A 20,903-nucleotide genomic window follows, 5' to 3' on the forward strand; every position below is an offset into this window, starting at 1 on the left:
TGGAGAGATTGATGATGGTGTGAGTGGCTACTGTGGTTTCTGATGCATACCGTTGACCGTCCGGGTGCCCAGGCCAGTAGCAAAGTGCGTGGTGTGAAATTCCTTTTGTGTCGGCCAGTGAGACCCCTTACTCACTGACCAATCCCCTTTCCCTCCTTGTGTCTGTCTTTATCTTAGGAGAGAGGCTATGGGAGGTGGGGGAAGCAAGACTTGCACCCCCTTGAGATGTATGTTAAAAAAAAAAAAGGAAAAAGATTTTTTTAAAAAGGATTCAGAATAGAGAGGGGAAATAGCAAAAAAGCTCAAGGTCGAGCTGAGAGGAAAAAAAAAGAACAAGATCTGAGGCTGTTAATCAGAGAAATGTTGCAAGACAGCCTGACTTTTGACTAAGTGTGGGAGTGTGAGGCTGAAGAAGTAACCATTAGCCTAGTGTGCCGGGAGGGCAGCAGGAGAATTGCCCACAACGTTCTGAGTTGTGCCACATCATCACCTCGCCTAATTGAGATGAAATCCCTAAGAAATGGAAACTGAAAATGAAGACCCAGAAGATGAAGGCAAAATAGAAAATAAAGGTGAAGAATCAGCCCACAGGGCACAGGCTAGACCCCTCTTCAAGTGGAAAGTGTGCCATGCCCATAGGACGGTCCCAAGGCAGAATGAAGCGGAGAGACCATGATGAAGATCTCTGTCAAGGTAGCTGTGTTTAGCTTTGAACTGTCCTAGAATTTCATAGAGCCTGTAGACCATCAGCTATATGATTTCTGAAGAGCATAACCATTAAGCTTTTGCCGTGGGATTCCCTGCAATGAAGAAATCTCACTGATTTGAGTGTCCAGTGTTACACTGCCTGAGTGTGTGTGCTAAAGAGACGGAGAAACCAGACAGCATGTTCCTGGCCAAGCCAAAATTATGCTACTACCATGCTCCTGGAAGCTGCAATAAACTGTGTAAGCTGGGAGACCCAACCTGATTGAGAAGAAAAGAAGATATTGGAGTAACTGTCTTGAAAAACAGTGAAATCTGTGTAGCTGGCTGGCTGACGCTATCAGTGATGTTACAACTTTAAATTAAGACTGTTTTCCTGTTTGAGACCCCAGCGAAGAAAGCTGACCTGAGTTATTTGTTGCCCGTGCCAAAGCAAAGATTTGGCTGCCCTGTACCTCATCGTGTCCTGTTTTAAGCTTGGGATTTACAAATACAAACAAACTGGGAAGCTTGCCTTTGAAGTCCTGCAAATCACCCCACCGCCTCCCCGAAGATTAATGGCTGCCTGAAAAAAATGCAAGTATAAGGCGATGCCCATCACCCCCCCCCCCAGTGTCCTGAGTTTCGGCACTTTGCTTTTGTGTACCAGATTAAAGGAAAGAGAAAAAAGAGTAAGTTTTTAAAATGTCAAAGTCTGTATGAGCTTATCTCCATCAGCGTTCTCAGAGCCAGGGGGAGTCACCCAACTCCCTAGCTGGTCTGGCCTTGGCAGGCAGAGAAGCTAGAAAAGATGTCTGTGAGAACCTGACGGAAGTAAAATAAAATTTACAGAGGATTTGCCCAGGTTAAAGCGTCACGGCTAGAGAGCTGAGCTGTGCCGTTCTGTTTAGACAGAGGCCTTGCTAAAAAGTTAAAGGCCCTTGTCTGTCAGAAGGGGTGTAGGGCCACACTTCCCCTTTTTTAAACTGATGCAAAAGTGGGGAGCCGTTGCTGGAAACATCTCATCTTCATTGCCCAGAGCCTTCTCTGTTTGGCTCCATCATCTGGGCTTTTTAGAGACACTCTGCACATGGACTAAAATTTTGAATTGTCAAAGACTTTCCATGGACAGTGCTGTGAAGCTTCTCATAAACTTGAACTCTCTTTGCTGTAGACTGTGTTTCTGTGTTTGTAGTCAGCTCAGTGTACAGCAGGCTAAGTTTGATCTATAACTTTTAGATTTCCTTCTGCCAGAACTCATGCAGCATAGAGTTGCTGATGCAAAAATGGTGACCTAAAACTCTTTGCGTGTGTGAGTATGCCCATCCCTTGATTTTAATGGGCCCTGAGCTTTCAGCCAGAAGAGCAGTATAATTGCTGGATCTGCTCCATCATGCCTTACCATGCAAAAAGTGTTTTCCATTCATTGTGTTAAATTGCAGAAAAAGTTTGTTGGGTATATTTTATGATTTCTTAAATATCATAAAATATATGTGATATTTGCAGATTAGTGTTAGTTGCAACTCCAAATAATACTAAGTGTGGTTCCCAATGGATGACAAGGAGAAAGACAAAGGCAAGCAGAAAAGAAGGAATAGAGAAAGTAGAAGACAGATAGAGAAGAAAAAAGAAGAAGAAAAAGGAGGCAAGAAGCAAAGAGAGAAAACATTTGTAGAAAAGAAGCGTGGCCATAGTTGCCCCCAGGGTAAATTAAAAGCAGCTGATTGTGCCTGAAGCTTATTACCTGGGATAAAGTAGCCACAATAATGTAATAGTTCTTTAAGATAAAAAAAAAATGTAACTAGAAAGAGAAGAACAGCCTATCCCAAATGTGTGTCATTGAGACTAGTGTAGGGCAGAAAAGTTTAAGTAAGTGAGTTTAACTTGCAAAAAGACAAGGCTGGTGCATAGAGCGGAAAGTTTTATATAAAAAGTTTGAAACATGATCTGCAATACAGGCAGATCAGCAAAAGAGAGAAAAAGCAAGAGAGGGAGAGAGGTTTCTCTCTCCCAACACACAAGCGGGGCTAAAGCGCCTCACCCAGTATCAAACCCTGCTGTTAGAAGCCATGACAGCAAGTATAAAAAAGTCAGTTAATATAACCAAAGTGTCTAAAGTGCTGCAAGGTGCCACCGAAGCCCCCAGAGCGTACTTGGAGCATCTTTTAAATGCCTATTGCCAGTATGCCCCCTCGACCCAGAGGCCCAAGAAAACGTAGACGAAGAAATGAAAAAGACCCGGCAGAGGCAGAAGATTCTTAAGAAAAAAAACAGTGTGCCCAGTGCGGACAAGATGGACATTGGTGGCGTAAATGCCCAAATGAAATAAATCAAATACATGAAAGAGAAAACCAAAGGGGCCAGAACGGGTGAGGGAGGAGACAGCTTAGTTAGCAACCAAACTGGAAAGCAGGGGTCTATAAAAATGTATAAAGAAGCCCCCTTCATTAAAGTGGCTAAAGCCAAAAGTCTTAAATAAGACAGACCGGGCCCCCTTAATCTCAGCCCTGGGAAGCCCCTAGTCACTGCCACTGTGAGGGGCCATGACATTGACTTCATAATTGACACTGGAGCAGCATCAAGAGCAAGCAAACGTTAGCCTTAAACAAGAAGTCCAAACACTGGGCAAAGTTCTTCAAGCCCAGCGTCGCTTTGTCTTAGAAAATAAGCCCCAATTCCCATTACAGAGATTCATCCTTTCCAACCAGGAGATAAAGTATGAGTTAAAGAGGGAAAAATGACCCTTTGACTCCCAGATGGAGAGGACCAAAAACTGTTATACTTTCCACCCCCACAGCTATGAACTCGTGTACATTAAACACGAGTCAAGGGAGCGAAAAGAGGGAAATGGACTGTAAACAGACATCCTAAAAATCCTTTAAAAATCATTCTGAAAAAGCAGTAAGAAGACTCAGGCTAGACCTTACTGTGGACACACCCTGCGTACGGTCAGACCTGCAACTGGAGAATTGAAGAAGGGGACTAGACCCTACTGCAGCTTGCCAGGTGAATAGCTGCCCAGCGTACGGTCAGATCCCAAAGAAGATCAAACATGCGTGTTGTAGTGTTGTAGTGTTAGTAGTGTTGCATTGTGTTTCCTTAATAAGGTGCAAAAGGGGGGGTCTGCCCCTGGAAAAAGAAGTTTGTCCCAGTGATTTGCTGATAATTACTGGCTTCACCTGGCTAACATCACGAGAGTAAAACATTTTTGTTTGCCAAGAGGTATACCTGCAAACAGGCTTATTAGCTCTTGCCTAATACCTGTCTGTAGACATCCTGGGAAAATTCAAAAAGATACCATGTTAAGAGTTTATGGTGTAAGTTTAACTTATTCCCAAAATGCTAATTGGGGCGTGGTTGCAAAGATCCTACCCCCCACAGAGTTCACTCTACGCACCCCCATTGTTGCTGAAACAAATACTACGTGTGCACGAATGTTTAATTGTCAAAAATTTTCCAGAAAATATAAAGCTATCCCTGGCCCCCTTCCACTGTAATAAAATTCAAAACATATCTTTTAATGATGCCCACATACTTTTGCCTCATGGATGGTTTTAGACATGTAGTTCCCGCACTTGGTCATTCATTCCTGCCAACTTGTCTAATAACCACCCATGTTGCCTCAGCCGCCTGGTGCCAATTCTTCCCCTGTGGCCCGAGAAAATCCGTCGACGGCAGCCTCGAGCACTCCAACTAACTAAAAATTGTAATAGTCATGTGCAGTTACATTCTGACTCAGAAAAATTGGCCTTAGCAATGTCACTGGTTGGGGTTCCAGGTTTAGCCTTGGCTGATGGTCTGGAGATCAACCAGTTAGTTTGCAGCTTAGCCAAAAGCATAAATGCCACCTCACGATCATTGTCATTGTTAAATAAAGAGTTGCGTGATCTAAGAGGTGCGGTTCTAGAAAATAGAGCTAGTATAGATTACCTCTTCCTTCTTCATCATTTGGGTTGTGAGACACACCAAAAGCTCTGTTGCTTTAACTTAACTGATAATGGCAATGCTGTAAATGAACAGATCAACAAACTGCACCAAATAGTCGCTGACATCAAAATAGAGCAACATAATTGGCTCGACTGGTTGACCTCTTGGCTTCCAGATCTCAGCTGGCTCAAAGCATTATTTGTTCTGATTTTACCAGTAGCAGTGGTAGAGGTACTGTTATGCCTCTGCATCCCCTGGTTTATGCGTTGCTTAAACAATCTGTTTATTGCCTCAGCCACAAAAATAGCCGCCCGCTATGCTGTAATAGCTCAACAAGTTATTAAATAAGAAAGTTGCCATAAAAATCCTGTGTTATGCCTTGCCAACCGAGATGTCTACTTGTGTAATGAAATGCTATAATTGTAATAAAATTATGCATTTAAGGGGGGAATGTAGCAGCCATGTCGGGGGTCAGACTAAGTGGTCTCATGTTCTTGCTGAGCTAGCATAGTTTGGCAGGAACAGCAATGTAGAGACTTCCCCTGTCAGCAAGCCGAATTGCACAACACAGTCATGATTTTGCCTTTTTGCTTACTGCAAGACTGTATCCTTGTTCTCAAGATAGAATGTCCTATGGCCCATTTCCTGTACTATAAACAACTATACCAACTGTAAAACCACAGGAGAGGGAGTGGGAGAAAGGGTCGCTTGTGTGTCATCATCTCTATAAAAGTAATGTGTGGCTATGCCTCGGGGCTTTTGGCTCTTTGGAAAAGATTCCAGCCTTAAGCCCGCGCGTTAAATAAAGAATACTCATTTTTCTTTACTCCGTGGTCTCTCTGACTCTGATTTCTGCTACAGGGGGTTGGGCTCGATGGTCTTATAGGCCCCTTCCAACCCTACTATTCTGTGACTATTCTGTGATACCCTACCCCAGCGATACAGCACAGCGATGGAGGCCAGCCGTATCGCCAGCGGAGTGGCAGGATCAACACAGCGAGGGAGCCGACCCACACGGATTCCAGGAGGAGGCAGTGGTGAGTGCTCCATTCTGCCACAAGCCCCAATGGGGCTGGGTTCTTGGAAACTGGCCTCTTTGGGGTCTGTGGCGGAATTCTCCCCCATCCCTAGGAAAAGGAAAGAAAGAAAGAAAGAAAGAAAGAAAGAAAGAAAGAAACTGTGCTACAACCCCTCCAATTGTGAGTCTTATCTATGATAAACTGGAGAATTTCTCCTACCCTTGGAGAAGTTCAGTGAAATCCCCCTCTCCCAATTTCTCTGCCCACAAATACTCTGGAGAATTTTTAGAGGCCATTTGCGCACAGTTCTAATATTAACCCCATACTCTCAATTATTCCTGTGAACAACTGTGGATCAGACCACCCAACAAGGCAGCCCTTTTCTGGATTGGGGTGGGGATGAGGGTAAGTATCCTTCTCTATCTGGGTCAATCAATTTTCTTGACTGCTTCTTGCTAATATTCTACATGGTTGTTGTCTCATAATCAAATCAACAATCTCTGATTTCCAAGTGTATGGTGCAGTGGTTGAATTTCCATGTTGATCTCCATCACCGTTGGCAGGTGAAACCAAACTACAATTCCAGAGAGCACTGCATTAAAGGCCATGTGGGTGACACCTTCAGCATGCTTGCAGGAACAATTATAAGCCAGGAAGGAATCATAGAATCATAGAATCATAGAATAGTAGGGTTGGAAGGGGCCTACAAGGCCATCGAGTCCAACCCCCTGCTCAATGCAGGAATCCAAGTCAGAGCATCCCTGACAAATGGCTGTCCAGCCTCGTCTTAAAGGCCTCCAGTGTGGGAGAGCCCACCACCTCCCCAGGTAATTGGTTCCATTGCCGTATTGCTCTGACACTCAGGAAGTTTTTCCTGATGTTCAGCCGGAATCTGGCTTCCTGTAACTTGAGCCCATTATTCCGTGTCCTGCACTCTGGGATGATCAAGAAGAGATCCTGGCCTTCTTCTCTGTGACAACCTTTCAAGTACTTGAAGAGTGCTATCTTATCTCCCCTCAGTCTTCTCTTCTCAAGGCTAAACATGCCCAGTTCTTTCAGTCTCTCTTCATAGGGCTTTGTTTCCAGTCCCCTGATCATCTTTGTTGCCCTCCTTTGAACCCTCTCCAGCTTGTCTGCATCCTTCTTAAAGTGTGGTGCCCAGAACTGGACACAGTACTCCAGATGAGGCCTAACCAGTGCTGAGTAGAGGGGAACTAGTACTTCCCGGGATTTGGAAGCTATGCTTCTATTAATGCAGCCCAAAATAGCATTTGCCTTTTTTGCAGCCACATCACATTGTTGGCTCATATTCAGCTTGTGATCGACGACAATTCCAAGATCCTTCTCGCTCGTAGTGTGGTTGAGCCACGTATCCCCCATCTTGTAACTGTGCATTTGGTTTCTTTTTCCTAGGTGCAGAACTTGGCATTTGTCCCTATTAAATGCCATTCTGTTGTTTTCTGCCCAGCGCTCCAGTCTATCCAGATCACTTTGAATTTTGTTTCTGTCTTCCAAAGTATTAGCTATCCCTCCCAATTTTGTGTCATCTGCAAATTTGATCAGCATTCCCTGCACCTCCTCCTCCAAGTCATTAATAAAAATGTTGAAGAGCACTGGGCCCAGGACTGAGCCCTGCGGTACCCCACTCGTTACCTCTCTCCAGCTTGAGAAGGTCCCATTGATAAGCACTCTTTGAGTCCGATTCTGTAGCCAACTGTGGATCCACATGATCGTTGTTTCATCTAGCCCACTTCGAGCAAGTTTGCTCATCAGGATATCATGGGGCACTTTGTCGAAAGCTTTGCTGAAGTCGAGGTATATGATGTCTACAGCATTCCCACGGTCTACAAGGGAGGTGACTTGATCAAAAAATGAGATCAGATTTGTCTGGCAGGACTTGTTTTTGACAAATCCATGTTGGCTTCGAGTAATCACGGCATTGTTGTCAAGGTGCTTCCAGATGGATTGCTTTATGATCTGCTCCAGAATTTTCCCTGGGATTGATGTCAGACTGACTGGTCTGTAGTTCCCAGGTTCCTCCTTTTTACCCTTTTTGAAGATAGGGACAACGTTAGCCCTCCTCCAGTCATCTGGCACTTCCCCGGTCCTCCATGATTTCTCAAAGAGAATAGACAGCGGTTCTGAGAGTTCTTCTGCCAGTTCCGTTATTACTCTAGGATGCAGTTCATCTGGCCCTGGAGATTTGAACTCATTCAAAGTAATGAGGTGTTCCTTGACCATATGCCTGTCGATCTCAAGCTGCAATCCTGCCCCTTCAGCCTGTACTTCGCCTTTGCCAGGGGGGTCATAGACCCTCTTTTGGGAGAAGACTGAGCCAAAGTAGGAATTGAGCACCTCTGCCTTTTCTTTGTCATCTGTTATCATTTTGCCATCCTTATTTAATAGCTGAACCACCATTTCTTTCCTCTGCCTTTTACTATGCACGTAGCTGAAGAAAGCCTTTTTGTTGTTTTTAGCATCCCTCGCTAACCTCACCTCGTTCTCCGCTTTAGCCTTCCTGACGCCATCCCTGCAATTCTGTGCTACCTGCCTGTACTCTTCCTTTGTTACTTGGCCTTCTTTCCACTTCCTATATGTGTCCTTTTTTGTTTTCAGGTCATCCCTAAGCTTTTTGTGAAGCCACATTGGCTTCTTCTGTTGTCTTCCACCTTTTCTTCTTGTTGGAATTGTTTGTGATTGTGCCTTGAGAATTTCCTTTTTTAAAAGTTCCCACCCATCTTGGACTCCTTTTCTCGCTAGCATTGTTTGCCATGGGACCTTACTGATCATTGTTCTGAGTTTATTAAAATCAGCTTTCCTAAAATCCAGGGTACGCGTTTGAGTACACTCGGCTTTTGCTTCCCTTAGAACCAAGAACTCAAGTACAACATGGTCGCTTTCCCCCAGAGTTCCTGTAACTGCTACTTTATGCACTAAGTCATCTCTGTTGGTTAGGATCAAGTCAACGATAGCCGATCCTCTAGTTCCTTCCTCTACTTTCTGTAGGAGGAAGTTATCCGCCACACAAGTCAGGAATTTCCTGGAGGGGCCATGTTTTGCAGAATTTGTCTCCCAACAAATATCGGGGAAATTGAAGTCCCCCATTACTACTACATCATGCTTCCTTAAAACATTGGCTATTTGCTTTTCAAAAGTTTCATCCTTGGCTTCTCCTTGATTGGGTGGCCGATAGTAGACTCCGACCACCAGGTTCCTTTTATTCTTTGCTCCATTTATTTCAACCCAGATGCTCTCGATGGGGCTACCAAGCTCCTCCTCCTGTATTTCTGTGCAGAGATATGTATTTTTCACATACAGTGCAACCCCGCCTCCCTTTCTGTTCCTCCTGTTCTTTTTGAACAAGTTATATCCTTCAACTGCTGTATTCCAGTCATGAGAGTCATCCCACCAAGTCTCAGTTATACCTATCAAGTCATAATTTCCCTCCTGTATTAAGAGTTCAAGTTCGTTCTGTTTGTTTCCCATACTCTGGGCATTAGTATATAGACATCGAAGACCATGTGCTTCATAGTCTGGCTTTCTTCCTACATGTGTCTGAAGACTATTATTGGGCGCTATCAGCGCTGTTCTCTCCATTGCAGTGCATGCGCCTACGTCCATTGTTACCCCCAACATTACATCTCCCTTCCCCGTAGGATTCAGTTTAAAGCCCTCCTGATGAAGTTCTTCATGCTGTGGCCAAACACATTCTTCCCAGCCTTTGTGAGGTGCAACCCATCCCTAGCCAACAGCCCATCTTCCAGGAAGTATAGCCCATGGTCCCAGAATCCAAATCTCTCTCGTCGGCACCACCTTCGTAGCCAGTCATTCACCCGGAGTATTTTTCGTTCCCTTTCTATCCCTCTTCTAACTACTGGAAGGATGGATGAGAAAACTATCTGGGCCCCAAAGTTCTTGAGTTTCCTTCCCAAAGCTTCAACGTCTGACGTGATCTCTTCGTAGCTCCGCTTGGCGGTATCATTTGTTCCCACATGGATGAGAAGAAAGGGATACCTGTCAGTGGGCTTTATGAGTGCAGGCAACCTTTCAGTCACGTCTCTAATCTGTCCTCCTGGGAGACAACATACCTGGCGAGTCCACGGGTCTTCACGACATACTTGGGTCTCGATCCCACGCAGCAAGGAGTCTCCCACTACTACCACTCTTCTCTTCTTCTTCTTGTAGGCCTGGGTTTCATCGCCTCTGTTTGACTGACCTTTAGCCTCTTGCTCACTCTCATGCAGGTTCCCCTGTGATTCTTCCTCTGCAGGCTGTCCTCCAGTCTCATCTGCAAGTACCTGGAATCGGTTCCACAGCTCCACCGCTTCCACTGGTGCAGAGTGGCGTCTAGTTCTTCTTCTCCTAACTGTCACCATTTTCCAAGGAGTATCCTCTACTCCATTTTTCTTCTCCTCAGCATTTCCCACTTCTGCCTCATCTTGCTGTTGCTCTTCAAGCTTCTGGTCTGCCCTTTGCTGCTGTAGTTCCCCCATTCTGTCCAAGAACTCTTCGTGTTCTCTTATTCCCCGGAGGGTTGACAGTCGCCGCTCCAGTCCACTTACTTTTTCCTCCAGCAGCGTGATCAACTTGCACTTGTTGCAGGTGTAGGCCATGTTGTTCTCAGGCAAGAAAACAAACATGGCACACACCTTGCAGGTCACCACCACTGGGGAGTCTTGTCCTTCCATAGCCCCGTTTCCCTTTTTGTGTCTAGCTTTGTGATTGTTCTAGACTAGCCTGTGCCTGCTCCTCTACTCAGTAGAGATTAAAAGCAGAGTCCCACTGGTGTGGAAGTGTGTGTTACAAGACAAATAAATGGGAAAAAGTTAGTTAAAAAAAAAATGTTAGGGGCCTCCCCCTTGACCTCCCCTGCCGAACTCCCCTGGCCAACTCCTGTTTGCTCCCCCCGTTCGCTCGCTCTGTTCGCTCGCTCTCTGGGAGCTTGCCTGCTTCTGTAGTCCCTGGACCAGCTGGAGCAGCTTGCTCTGCTCTGCTCAGCTGGGAGGCGGGAAACAGACTGAAGCTTCCCGCCCAGTCAGCTGCTGGGAGTACTCAGGCCACACCCCTCCAATTCAGTTGGAGCTCTCAGAAGCTCCTGGTGAGCTCACAGCCAGTCAGAAGGATAAAGGGCAGCGCCCTGGGCTTCCTGCAACCCACTTACCTCTTAGCCTCTGTCTCCTTTGTCTCCTTTGTCTCTTCAACCACTGCAACTCCCCTGGCCAACTCCTGTTTGCTCCCCCTGTTCGCTCGCTCTGTTCGCTCGCTCTCTGGGAGCTTGCCTGCTTCTGTAGTCCCTGGACCAGCTGGAGCAGCTTGCTCTGCTCTGCTCTGCTCAGCTGGGAGGCGGAACAGGTAATCTTCTTCCAAGAATCTTTTGAGCAAGTTCATAAATAGTGACCTGGTTCCAAATTGACTTGAGGGGTGTTTACCCATCAGTTCTGCCTCTGTAAGCTTTGCAAAGCTAGATATGCCCTCCCCCCTCCCCAAGTGAACTCAGGCTGTTGTGTAGCACTTAGGATTCATAATATATTCTCAAATCAGACCAAACGCAAAAGCTTTTGCCACAGTAGGAGAGCGGGGCCAGCAGGGTTCTCCAGAGCTGCTGCCCATGCAGAAGAGATCTGGAGAGCCCTGCCAGCCCTGCTCTCCCACTGTGGCAAATGCCACCACTGGATAATGGCCAGTGGGGCTCTCTGAAATAGCTAATACCTTCCAGCTCTCTGTAGAACTGTGTAAACCAAAGGAAGTGGCTGGTGCAGCAATTGAGCCAGCCAGGCCAAGTGCATGGCTCTGAGGGAGTCCTTCCTCAGAACCAGGCATTGGTGCAGGCAATTCTTACAACCAGAACAGTGGTGTAGGCAGTCACCTGGAACACCCCTCCCACAATACCTGGCTCTGAGGAAGGACCCCCTCACAGCCAGGCATTTGGGTGTGGCCATAGCTGGCTCACTGAAGAGAGCCCACCTTCTTAGGGGAGGCAGCAGTGGCAATAGGGTGAGGGGTGGGGATGATGGGTGTGGTGGCAATGGTGGGATGGAGTGATGGTGATGGCAAGGGGTGGGGGGCATTGGTGCAAGGGTACTCTCCTGTGGAAGAGCTTGGTTTCACAATGGGAGAACTGGTGTCCAACCATAGCTGATTGGAATCTATTGGTTGCCCTCGCTACAGGACTGTGCCAAGTTTGAAGCAGCCCATCCAACCCCTTGAAGAATGGGGAGGGGGGCATTCTCCTGGGAGAATGGCAAACTCAGCATCCCGCTCTTACCAGACAAGCCCAGTTCATGAGCTGCAAGTAGCACATATGATCCCCCCTATCAACAGACAGGTATGGTGGACTGCCAGGGATCAATAAACTTCCTTTGGCTGATTGTCTGGAACTTCAGCAACACCTTACAGGCTACAATACTTGGCTGATGCACTACGTTTGGCTTATGGGTAACAAGTTATGCACACCTGCTCTGGAACCTATCTGTTCGTTACGGATCCATTTTTCTTCGTTAGAAATCTACTTGCACTTTTCGTGTATACAAGTGGAAAGGAGGCCTAGCAAACGTAAAATAATAATAATGAGAACATGTAGTGCCAAATAGAGAAGAGAATCATGTTTCATGATCAGGAATGCAATACATAATTGCATAATTGCGCCTCTTCCCACTAGCATATTTCTAGAAGGTGCAACCTAAGTAGTAGAACTTCTGTGTGTGTGTGTGTTTTAATAACCCACACATAATTGTTATATAATTATTCATGCTGTGAGAGTGTGGGACAGTTTTTCTATGTTGTGCTTGGTTGCTGGGCTCTTACAATCATCTTCTCATTTCCTCTTCATTTCCTCTTCAGATTCAGCTTGAGTCTTTAAAAACACATTCTTTCTTTCTTACACTATGCCCAAAGCAGAAATGCATGGCATTTATATGGAATCAGGCAGTTAATTTCAGAAATCTGTTTTCTTAGCTTGGGTTGCTATAAATTATTTTGCATCTCCGCAAATACATTTATGCAATAACTTTTATTTGCTGTAATTTATGCAACCCTTTTTAATATGGCTTTCAGGATGCCTCTTAAACTTCATTCTGCAGAGGTGTAAATGTTACATTTAATTCTCAAGATAGTTTCACATTGTTATGGCCTGTGCTACTTGCTGTAAACTTGCTAGTTAAACTTGTACTATTAGATACTAAATAGAAGTGCATCGGCTTTAAGATTTTTTTTTTTTTTTAGAAACTCTACTTAGTTGTGGAAAAATGTGCTCATTACATTGGAATTTTTCTCATGGGAAATTAAAAAAACTTCAGATATCTCTAATTAACAGCAAACTGCAGTAGTTTGTGAGCTGCCACGGTAGAATGTGAAGCTGAATATGAGACTGGCGCTCTCAGTTCACTCTCTCCAAACATCTTCTAATAGCTTTTGCTAATATATTTAGGCCATGATCCTGCACAAACGTACTTGGGAGTAAGTCCCACTGAATTCAACAGGACGTATTTCTGATTAGACATGTATGCATTTATATATCTTTCATAGGGTGAAATGAATTGGTCAGGTGCAGTAATATAAGTGTCAGGGATGTTTCTGAGTGGAGGGAGTGGGATAGCAGTTCAGATTCTGAAGGAGAACCATCAGACATGGGGGAGGTGTTTTCCCAGGCTAGTTCAGATATGAGTAGGCCTGCTTCTTGGGTTACAAACTTCCAGATGGCTGAGCTTGAGGGTCCCTCCTCACCCCCCCCCCCGGTGAGAGCCAGCGAACAGGAGGATGACCTAATAGATGCTGGGCGCAGGTGCAGAGCAAAGAGAGAGAAGGCAGGGGTGGAATTTAGATGGTCTAGCCAATTGGCCTTGTGTGAAAAGCTGTCCTTAGAGGCTTCACAACAAGAAAGGGACCTCCCCCCCTTAAGTTAGGCTAGCGAGACCACCTCCCTCTTCAAAGGGCGGGCAAGTCTCGTAATTTCCATTTGAATCCCCTGAAGCATTCCTTTGTAGACAGAGAATCTCTGAGAATTTGCATCTGTATGAACCTGTGAAGTAATGGATTAAAAGCTGTAGAGTGAAGCCTCTCGTCTGTGTATGTTAGGGTGTTGAAGTGAAGTGGGGGCTAAGGGAATCCTGACAATAAGTGGTATTAGAAAATGGTGTGATGTGGCTTCTCAAAAACACCCCAAACAGAGAAGCCTCCTCTGATTATTGTTTGTGGAGCCCTCTACACCCTGAAAACAAAATAAAACAAGATTCAGTGAAAGGGTACTGTGTCAGTTACTGAAGTAGCCAATTATTTTGTTTTTCTCCTAGCTATCCATCTCTCATAGTGGGCGCTAGTGGCTCTGATGTCAATAGGGTGGTGAATCTGCTCTGGGTTTCAGTCTGAACTCTAAAGGAGTTTTCCAAGATGCTGAATCACTGACATTGGAGCTACCACACTCCACTGCTCTCTCAGGGGCCAAGAAAGACAGGAGAGGGGGACTTGGAGGGATAATCATGTGACAAAGCCTCCTTCCACCCATAGGCAGCTTCACAGTTCCAGTTCCAGGTGTTCTGTTGTTTCACAGACCCAGGTTCTAGAAACATCACTAACAGTGGAATCCTATGCATGTTTAGATAATGAAACCTTTTTCTACATAGTATTGTGCCCTAAACAGCCTTTGAACCTCCTAGTCAGTCCTACCTCTTTGGACTACTGCCATCAGTGGACTGACAGGAGGTAGCACTGGTCAGTCCCTTTCACAGCTGAGTTGTTGGGACTTGCCTTTCAGTATGTCATTGCTGTGTTTCTGTTGGCAAGAAGCATTTGGCCAAACCAATTAGCTTACAGATGTCTTCCAACTATGTGTGACATGGACGCTTGGCTGAGTCCAGGAGTACAGCAACCTTCCCCCTGCTTGTGCCTCCAGACTGCACCTGCTGAGCGGCTACCCCCAATTGTACCATCCCCCTCCCAGCTTGCCGAACCACCCGCACCTACCCCAAGATTTTGCGAGTGCCCATCATTCCCACAGTCACCATTTTGTGAAAAAAATGGCGACTCAGGAACTTCCATACATTTGATATCGCACACATAGCAGCCCATTTATGCCAGTTATATTGCATAGATGTGGCCTCTACAGCCACGATGTGTGCAATATTAAATTTACGGAAGGTCCTGAGTTGCCTTTTTTTTTTTTTTCCAAATGGTGACCGCTGGAATCACACCTCTGCTCTCTTGGCCCTATTAGGAGTAAACATAAAAATAACATTTTGGAAACAGGAAAACCTTTCTTGCCTGAGGATCTGCCTCTTTGACTTCAAAGGATGGTTCCACATCTGCTGGCATGAGGGGTGGGGTACACCAGCCTCACCCACTGGAGCTGCCTTTCTTGGGCATTGCAGCAAATGACAATGGATTGTGCTCCCAATTTCTGGATACCATGACAGCAGCTCAATAAATCTATGGAGGTGGGGGAAAAAGCCCTGTGGGAAGGGGGCAGTGATGCAATGACTAGCATGGCACCAAAACACCATTTGGGTATTGCACTCTTGCGCTCACTAGCCCCATCTCCACTATTACATCTTCTCTGTCCCCACCCTCTGCCATCCACATGTTGGAGGGGAAAGCTCTGAACTACATATGTAGGCAATTTAGAACACTGTTTGATCAGTGTTGCTGTATATCATAAAGGTAGGTAATCTGTATGTATACATAAGGTTCCCTACTTCAGACATCTGTAGGGATGCATGAAAATTTCATTTTTGCCCACGAAACATGCAAGCATACCAGTTGAAGCCCTGAACACAACTGCAAGTGCAAGCACAAGCACATGTCCACCAAAAGTATTTGTAAATTGCTGAACATGTGGTCACATTTGATTTGCACAACTTCTCCAGTTTGATTTGCACAGCTTTCCTAGTTTGTGCAAATTCTCTGTAGACTGAATCAGCCCTGCTTTATTCTATGGAGGGAAGTTATGCAATTTAGGAAATTTGTGCAAATTTGGGGGAAATCGCGTACATTTCACATTTGATCGCAGCTCAATTTGCATGGTTTTCCCATTCATGCAGAGGTAGGGATGTACAGATTCCCCACCATCTGTTCTGGTGGGGAATCCGTGGGGAGGGGAGGTGATTCGTTCCTCCCCCCTGGAATCCTCGCAGAGCGGCTCTGCTCCGCGAGGATTCCACAGAGCCAAGGGCCGCTTACCTGAATCAACCGGAGCACTTTGCCTCCGCCCTGATCGCCATTAAAAAAAAAAAAAAGGCGATTGGCAGGACGTCCACAAAGACTTATACACAAAATAGAGACGTGAATCTTGCGTATACATCTATGTGTCCATAGGCTTATACGCAAGATTCATGGCTCTATTTTGCGTATAAGTCTAAGGGCACATCTTGCTGATCGCCTTTCTATTTTTTAATGGCGATTGGCGCGGAGGCGAAGGGCTCCAGAGCAAGCAGTGATTTCAAATGCGAGCAGGAATTGGGCACTGGATGAGCTGTGAGATGGTGTTCAGAGGATCCTAGCAATCCTGAACATCACTCACCCACCCATCCCTATATCCCCCCCATGTGTGGATGGCAGGGGGGATGGGGCCAGGAAACATAACCTCACTCTCTCCCTCACATAATAGTAATTGTGTGAGGGAACAACGTCCCCCAAGGTCCAGAGATTAGATATGAATGTTAATCTGTATGTAATGACATCATGATGTAACCATTAAAATGGTTGTGGAAATTGTCTTTCTGTCCTTACACTTGTGGACTTGAGTCAATCCACTGCCTAATCATCCTGCTGCTCTGTTGTGTCAGAGCTTATATTCTAAGCAACATTTTTTTTTTAAAAAAAAAATCTTTATTCATAGTAATAAATCACCTCTGGAAATTATTAGTGTATCAAACTGAATGTTTTGATAAAATGTATAATATTTACTTAAAGGCACAGTGTGTTACATTGGCAAGATCGAGGTTGGGATTTAAAGTAACTTTTGCCCATAGGAAGTATATAAGATCCTTAATATTTTTACATTCTGAAATATAAGCAGATAAAAATAAACATGTTGGCTCAGCATTAAATATATTTCATACTACAGTTTGGGTTCTTATTGACTCAAATTGGTCAAGAGAACAACTTTCTCCAATGACCTTGGAAAAAAAAAAAAGGGAAGGTACATTTTCAGAATTAGAATGCAGTACCGAAACTAGCAGTGACAAATTTGTCCATATGCAGGAAGATTACGATACGAGGAAAAAGTATTCTGCAGAAAAATATATTAAGGATATCTGTGGTGGCTTCTGCTATATCAGACTGGGGGATCACTTTGTTAGTGCTGATATCCAGCTGTCCTTGCTCAGCCGTTAGATACGCCTAATATATTTTATGATATATTCACAAAATCAGTTGCCTCTGTCTAGTAAGAATGTTTTGTGCAAGAAGGCTGTTATCCATGTCAACACTGCAAAAACAACAGCAATAACAATAACAACAAGCCAGCCATGTTTTCCCATGGTTATTACATGAATCTGATCTTTGGAATGTAAAAAGATGAGTACATCTTAATTAGATTTGACTCTGTGGGCTATGAGAGTCAGGATTCCATGTATTTTTTTCTCTCTCCATTGATTTTTTTTTTTAAGCAGGTATGGGAGTGAAGGTTTGCAATAAGTTTCACCTTTGTTCCCTTTTTACTATATTAACAGATCATCTCTACAAAATATTTTTCAATTCTCATGCTTTATACAATTACTTGAAAATGCTTTTGTACTGACTATTTTCCTGCAACTGAGTTCAGCAATGACATTCCTTTGTGTTGACACCTGGTTAACTGAAGTCAACATCAGGTAGGATCTTAGATGGCTACAGCTACATTTAGATGCTTACTAACTCAGATCGGACTTTATCAATTCATGAACAATTTTCATGGAGATGATGTAAGCCCGTCTTGCCCCTATATCTTCCTAAGCTATAATCAGGCCTATAGGATGGGAATTTGTTGTTTTTAATGTGTAAAATAATTGGTATTATTGTATTATATAATAATCTGTATTGATGTGTAAAATAATCTGTGCATTCCTATCTCGAGTTCTCAAAAGACTGGGACAGGGGGAGTGTTATAGGGGAGCAGGTATTAGTAGGAAGACTTGGGAACTATTGATGAAACTGTTTACTTGCAAGTTTAATATACTTCACGTGGAAGGACCCCTCCCATCCTAGTTTTCTAGCAAGCAGGGGATTACATCTATATACAGAGGGAAATTATTCTTCATTATGGACTTTCAGAGATTTTGACATCTGAAAATTATGTTTACATTTTAATCAGGATCAATGTTTAATCAAGAGAAGCAAAATTGAGGCTGTTACGTGTGAGAACCATTCATAAATCACCAAAACATATATCAAATCTCTCTTTTTAAAATATTCTCAAATTCTGGAGCATAATTAGGAACAAATCCAATTTATAGGAGGGTTTACGTCAGCTTAGAAGTCTCCATTTTAGTAGTGATGCTCTCTTGTACCCTAAATCCCCAATGTCACTATAAATTAGTTACTGTCTCCAAAGAGAACAGAAGATTCTACCTTCAGGTGAACCATTAAATATGTATCTTCCGACTTTAAAGAAGGCATTTCAAAATGAAAAATGGTTGGCTCCAACTTTTTCAATTTCAATGTTGTACTAGGTGCCAGAAATGACTTTGAAAATGATAGCCTCTGGGTAATAGAGAGTGTATACAAACTGCTTCATTTTACATCTCAATAGGCGAAGTTGACTGCATTAATCAACTGCAGGCAGCCTTAATGTTAGCTGAATAGACACCTTCTGGTTGACCTTGCCGATTTTGGTTACAAATGTGATCTGGGTTTCCATAAATGTGGATCCTAATACTTATTAAGGATTATGAGGGTGATACTAAGCAGTATTAAGTGTATATCAGGCTAGACTGTAAGGAGGGAAATATCTCACAATTAAATATGTGTAGATTTATTAAGACCGCAAAGAAGTCTGCAGTGCTTGTCACTCCTAGCTGCAGTCCACAAGTCTATGTTATCATTTTGGATCTAAGAAATAACCACCTGTGGCAAAAAAAAAAAAATACAAGAATGCAAAGGGTAACTTTTTCCACCTGTCAGAGTAGATGAATAGCACAGAATTGACATTTTGTGGGGCATTTGGTAGTTTACTTGTGAATGTTTCTGAGTCCCTTGCTATCATCAATGATGATGAATAACCTAAATGTTTTTATTCTCCTCTCTGCCATTTTCTTGCCTCACACATGCTCTTCAGTTCTGATTCCCCTGCGAGGCAACTTGCTTGTTCTTTTTTTAATATTAGTTGTCCTCCCTGGTTTTATTTTGCTTAGGTCTCCCTTTAGGCACATATCCACCTTACAATGCTTTTTGTTCTGGTAAATTCATTTGTGCTTCACTGACTTGCAACTTCTTTGTATCAAGTGTACTCCTTATATTTCCTCATTTCTGTCCTCCACCCCACCCCACCCCACCATTCATTTGGCTTCTCCTTCCCCCATTTTATACATTTTGTTTGTAATTTTCTTTATCACTCCCTTGCCATTCTCATTTCTCTTTTCCTCTCCACTCCCAATCTGTTGCCTCAGTCTTATATTTACTTTCCCTGCTCATTTTACTCTGGTTGCCTGCATAGACTGATGGAATCAGAAATGTGTAGGGCTGGAGGTTCATCTCCCCTGGCCCCTACGCCAGTACGAGCTGAAGAAGGAACCCTGCCCCAGCTGCTAGACATAAATTGCTCTTCTGGCTGTTGCGGCATAGGAAAGGGTTGTTCTTGGTGCCTGGCTGCAGTCATAAATGTAGTTATGTGGAAATGAGCTGCAGCTGCTTCAGTGGGACCTAGTGCTGCATAATGGTTGCAATCCATAGCCATGTTTGCGACTGCATACAGGACTGCCGTGGCTTGCTATTGTAGTAGACAGAGCTATCTGAGTATACCCATCTCAATATCCTTGTAATTGTTACTTTTTTTAAAGCAATTTATTAGGTTGTGGTTGAAAATGAGCACATGCCTTACTGGGGGAGGGGGGTTTCTTCAGGTCTCCAGGAATTTGGGACCATTGGGCGTAGATAACAGGAACTATGCATCTCCCTCAATTATGTAGCTAACCTTGAGAATGTCAGATTTAACATGGTTAAAAAGTGAAGATCAATTAAATTTAAATCATTATCAAACAAAACTCCCTGTGCTTAAAATGCCCTAATTCTAATGTTAAAGGAAGATTCTTTAGAAATTAAGTAATGGAGGGAGCAATCCCATGGCCGCTAGTCAGTGGCTAGATGGCCAAGGGTTACGTGGTTTTCTGGGAAGTGACCTCAGAGCCTGCGCTCCAAGGCCGGTTCCTGGAGAACCGACCTCCCCCGGCTTCTGCTCTGACTCACAGGCAGTGCAGAACAGCCCCATGCTCTGCACTTGCAAGAGGAGCACAAAGCAGCCAAAACAGGGCATCCCAGGGGGCATTCTGGGGCACAGAAGACAGAAATGCCGGTACGACACATTCTATGTGTCGTCTGGCAGCCTCCTCCCCTGTTCCACCTTCCCATGGCTAGACAGCCGAAATCGGTTGTCTAGCTGCAAATGCAGGGCAGGAGAAGTGCAGAGGGAACGATCCCCTCCATGTTTCTCTTGCCCTGCGTTGGATAGGCAGTCGCCTTCAAGTTCGGAGGTGGCCACCTATCCCCATACGATTGTGCCCTTAATTGGACAATAATGCCCTCTATTAATCAATCCAATGCTTCAGAGCCCCAAAGATCTGAAGCAGAAATTACTCTTTGAGCAATTACTTTGTTATGAAAAGCAAAAAATATAGGATATTAATTATTCTGTGTTTGCTTATTAGCTTAAATCCCATTCCAAAGTCATGAAAATGTAGCTAATTTTCAACATATGCATCTCTGACTGATTTATTTTATACACAGTGCTTGAAGTGGACTGAGGCGCCATCCTGATTCTTTTCAGGTGCACCTGAAACCATCCCACTTCTGTTTAATGGATGTAAAAATAAATAAATAAAGCCTGAAATGCTGCAGAGAGCAGGGTAATGCAGTGTTGTAGAAAGTCATGTGACCTAGGCCAGAGCTATTTGTGGAGCTTGGAGAAGCAGCAGGCAGGTCCTGGAGAGGCAGGTAGGTGGGTGGGCACTTGGATGCATAGCTTCCTCTTCCTTCATGGCCTAAACCCAGTAGAGGCTTTGCTGGGCTTGAGACTTCCGCTGGTGGAAGGAGGAGGAGGAGGAGAAGGAGAAGCAGCAGCAGCAGCAGCAGCAGCTAGGGTTGTGTGAA

General features: G+C 44.4%; 1 long non-coding RNA gene across 2 annotated transcripts in view; it reads left to right on the forward strand.

The window, feature by feature from the left end:
- Window positions 1–354: 354 nt before the first annotated feature.
- The window catches only part of LOC146340092 (uncharacterized), a 35,629-nt gene continuing 15,080 nt past the window's right edge, over window positions 355–20,903 (forward strand). Inside the window, exons 1-2 of one of the 2 annotated variants that reach the window (XR_014784464.1) lie at window positions 355–1,376; window positions 3,482–5,438. This is a non-coding gene — a long non-coding RNA (uncharacterized LOC146340092). Of the gene's footprint in view, window positions 1,377–3,481; window positions 5,439–5,548; window positions 5,649–20,903 lie in introns of those variants that run through there. The other variant, XR_014784463.1, reaches the window with a different exon arrangement.

The sequence above is a fragment of the Heloderma suspectum genome, chromosome 7 (genome assembly GCF_057233095.1).
Source record: "Heloderma suspectum isolate Gila_16-S chromosome 7, 16-S_ref, whole genome shotgun sequence".
NCBI classification, from domain to species: Eukaryota; Metazoa; Chordata; class Lepidosauria; order Squamata; family Helodermatidae; genus Heloderma; species Heloderma suspectum.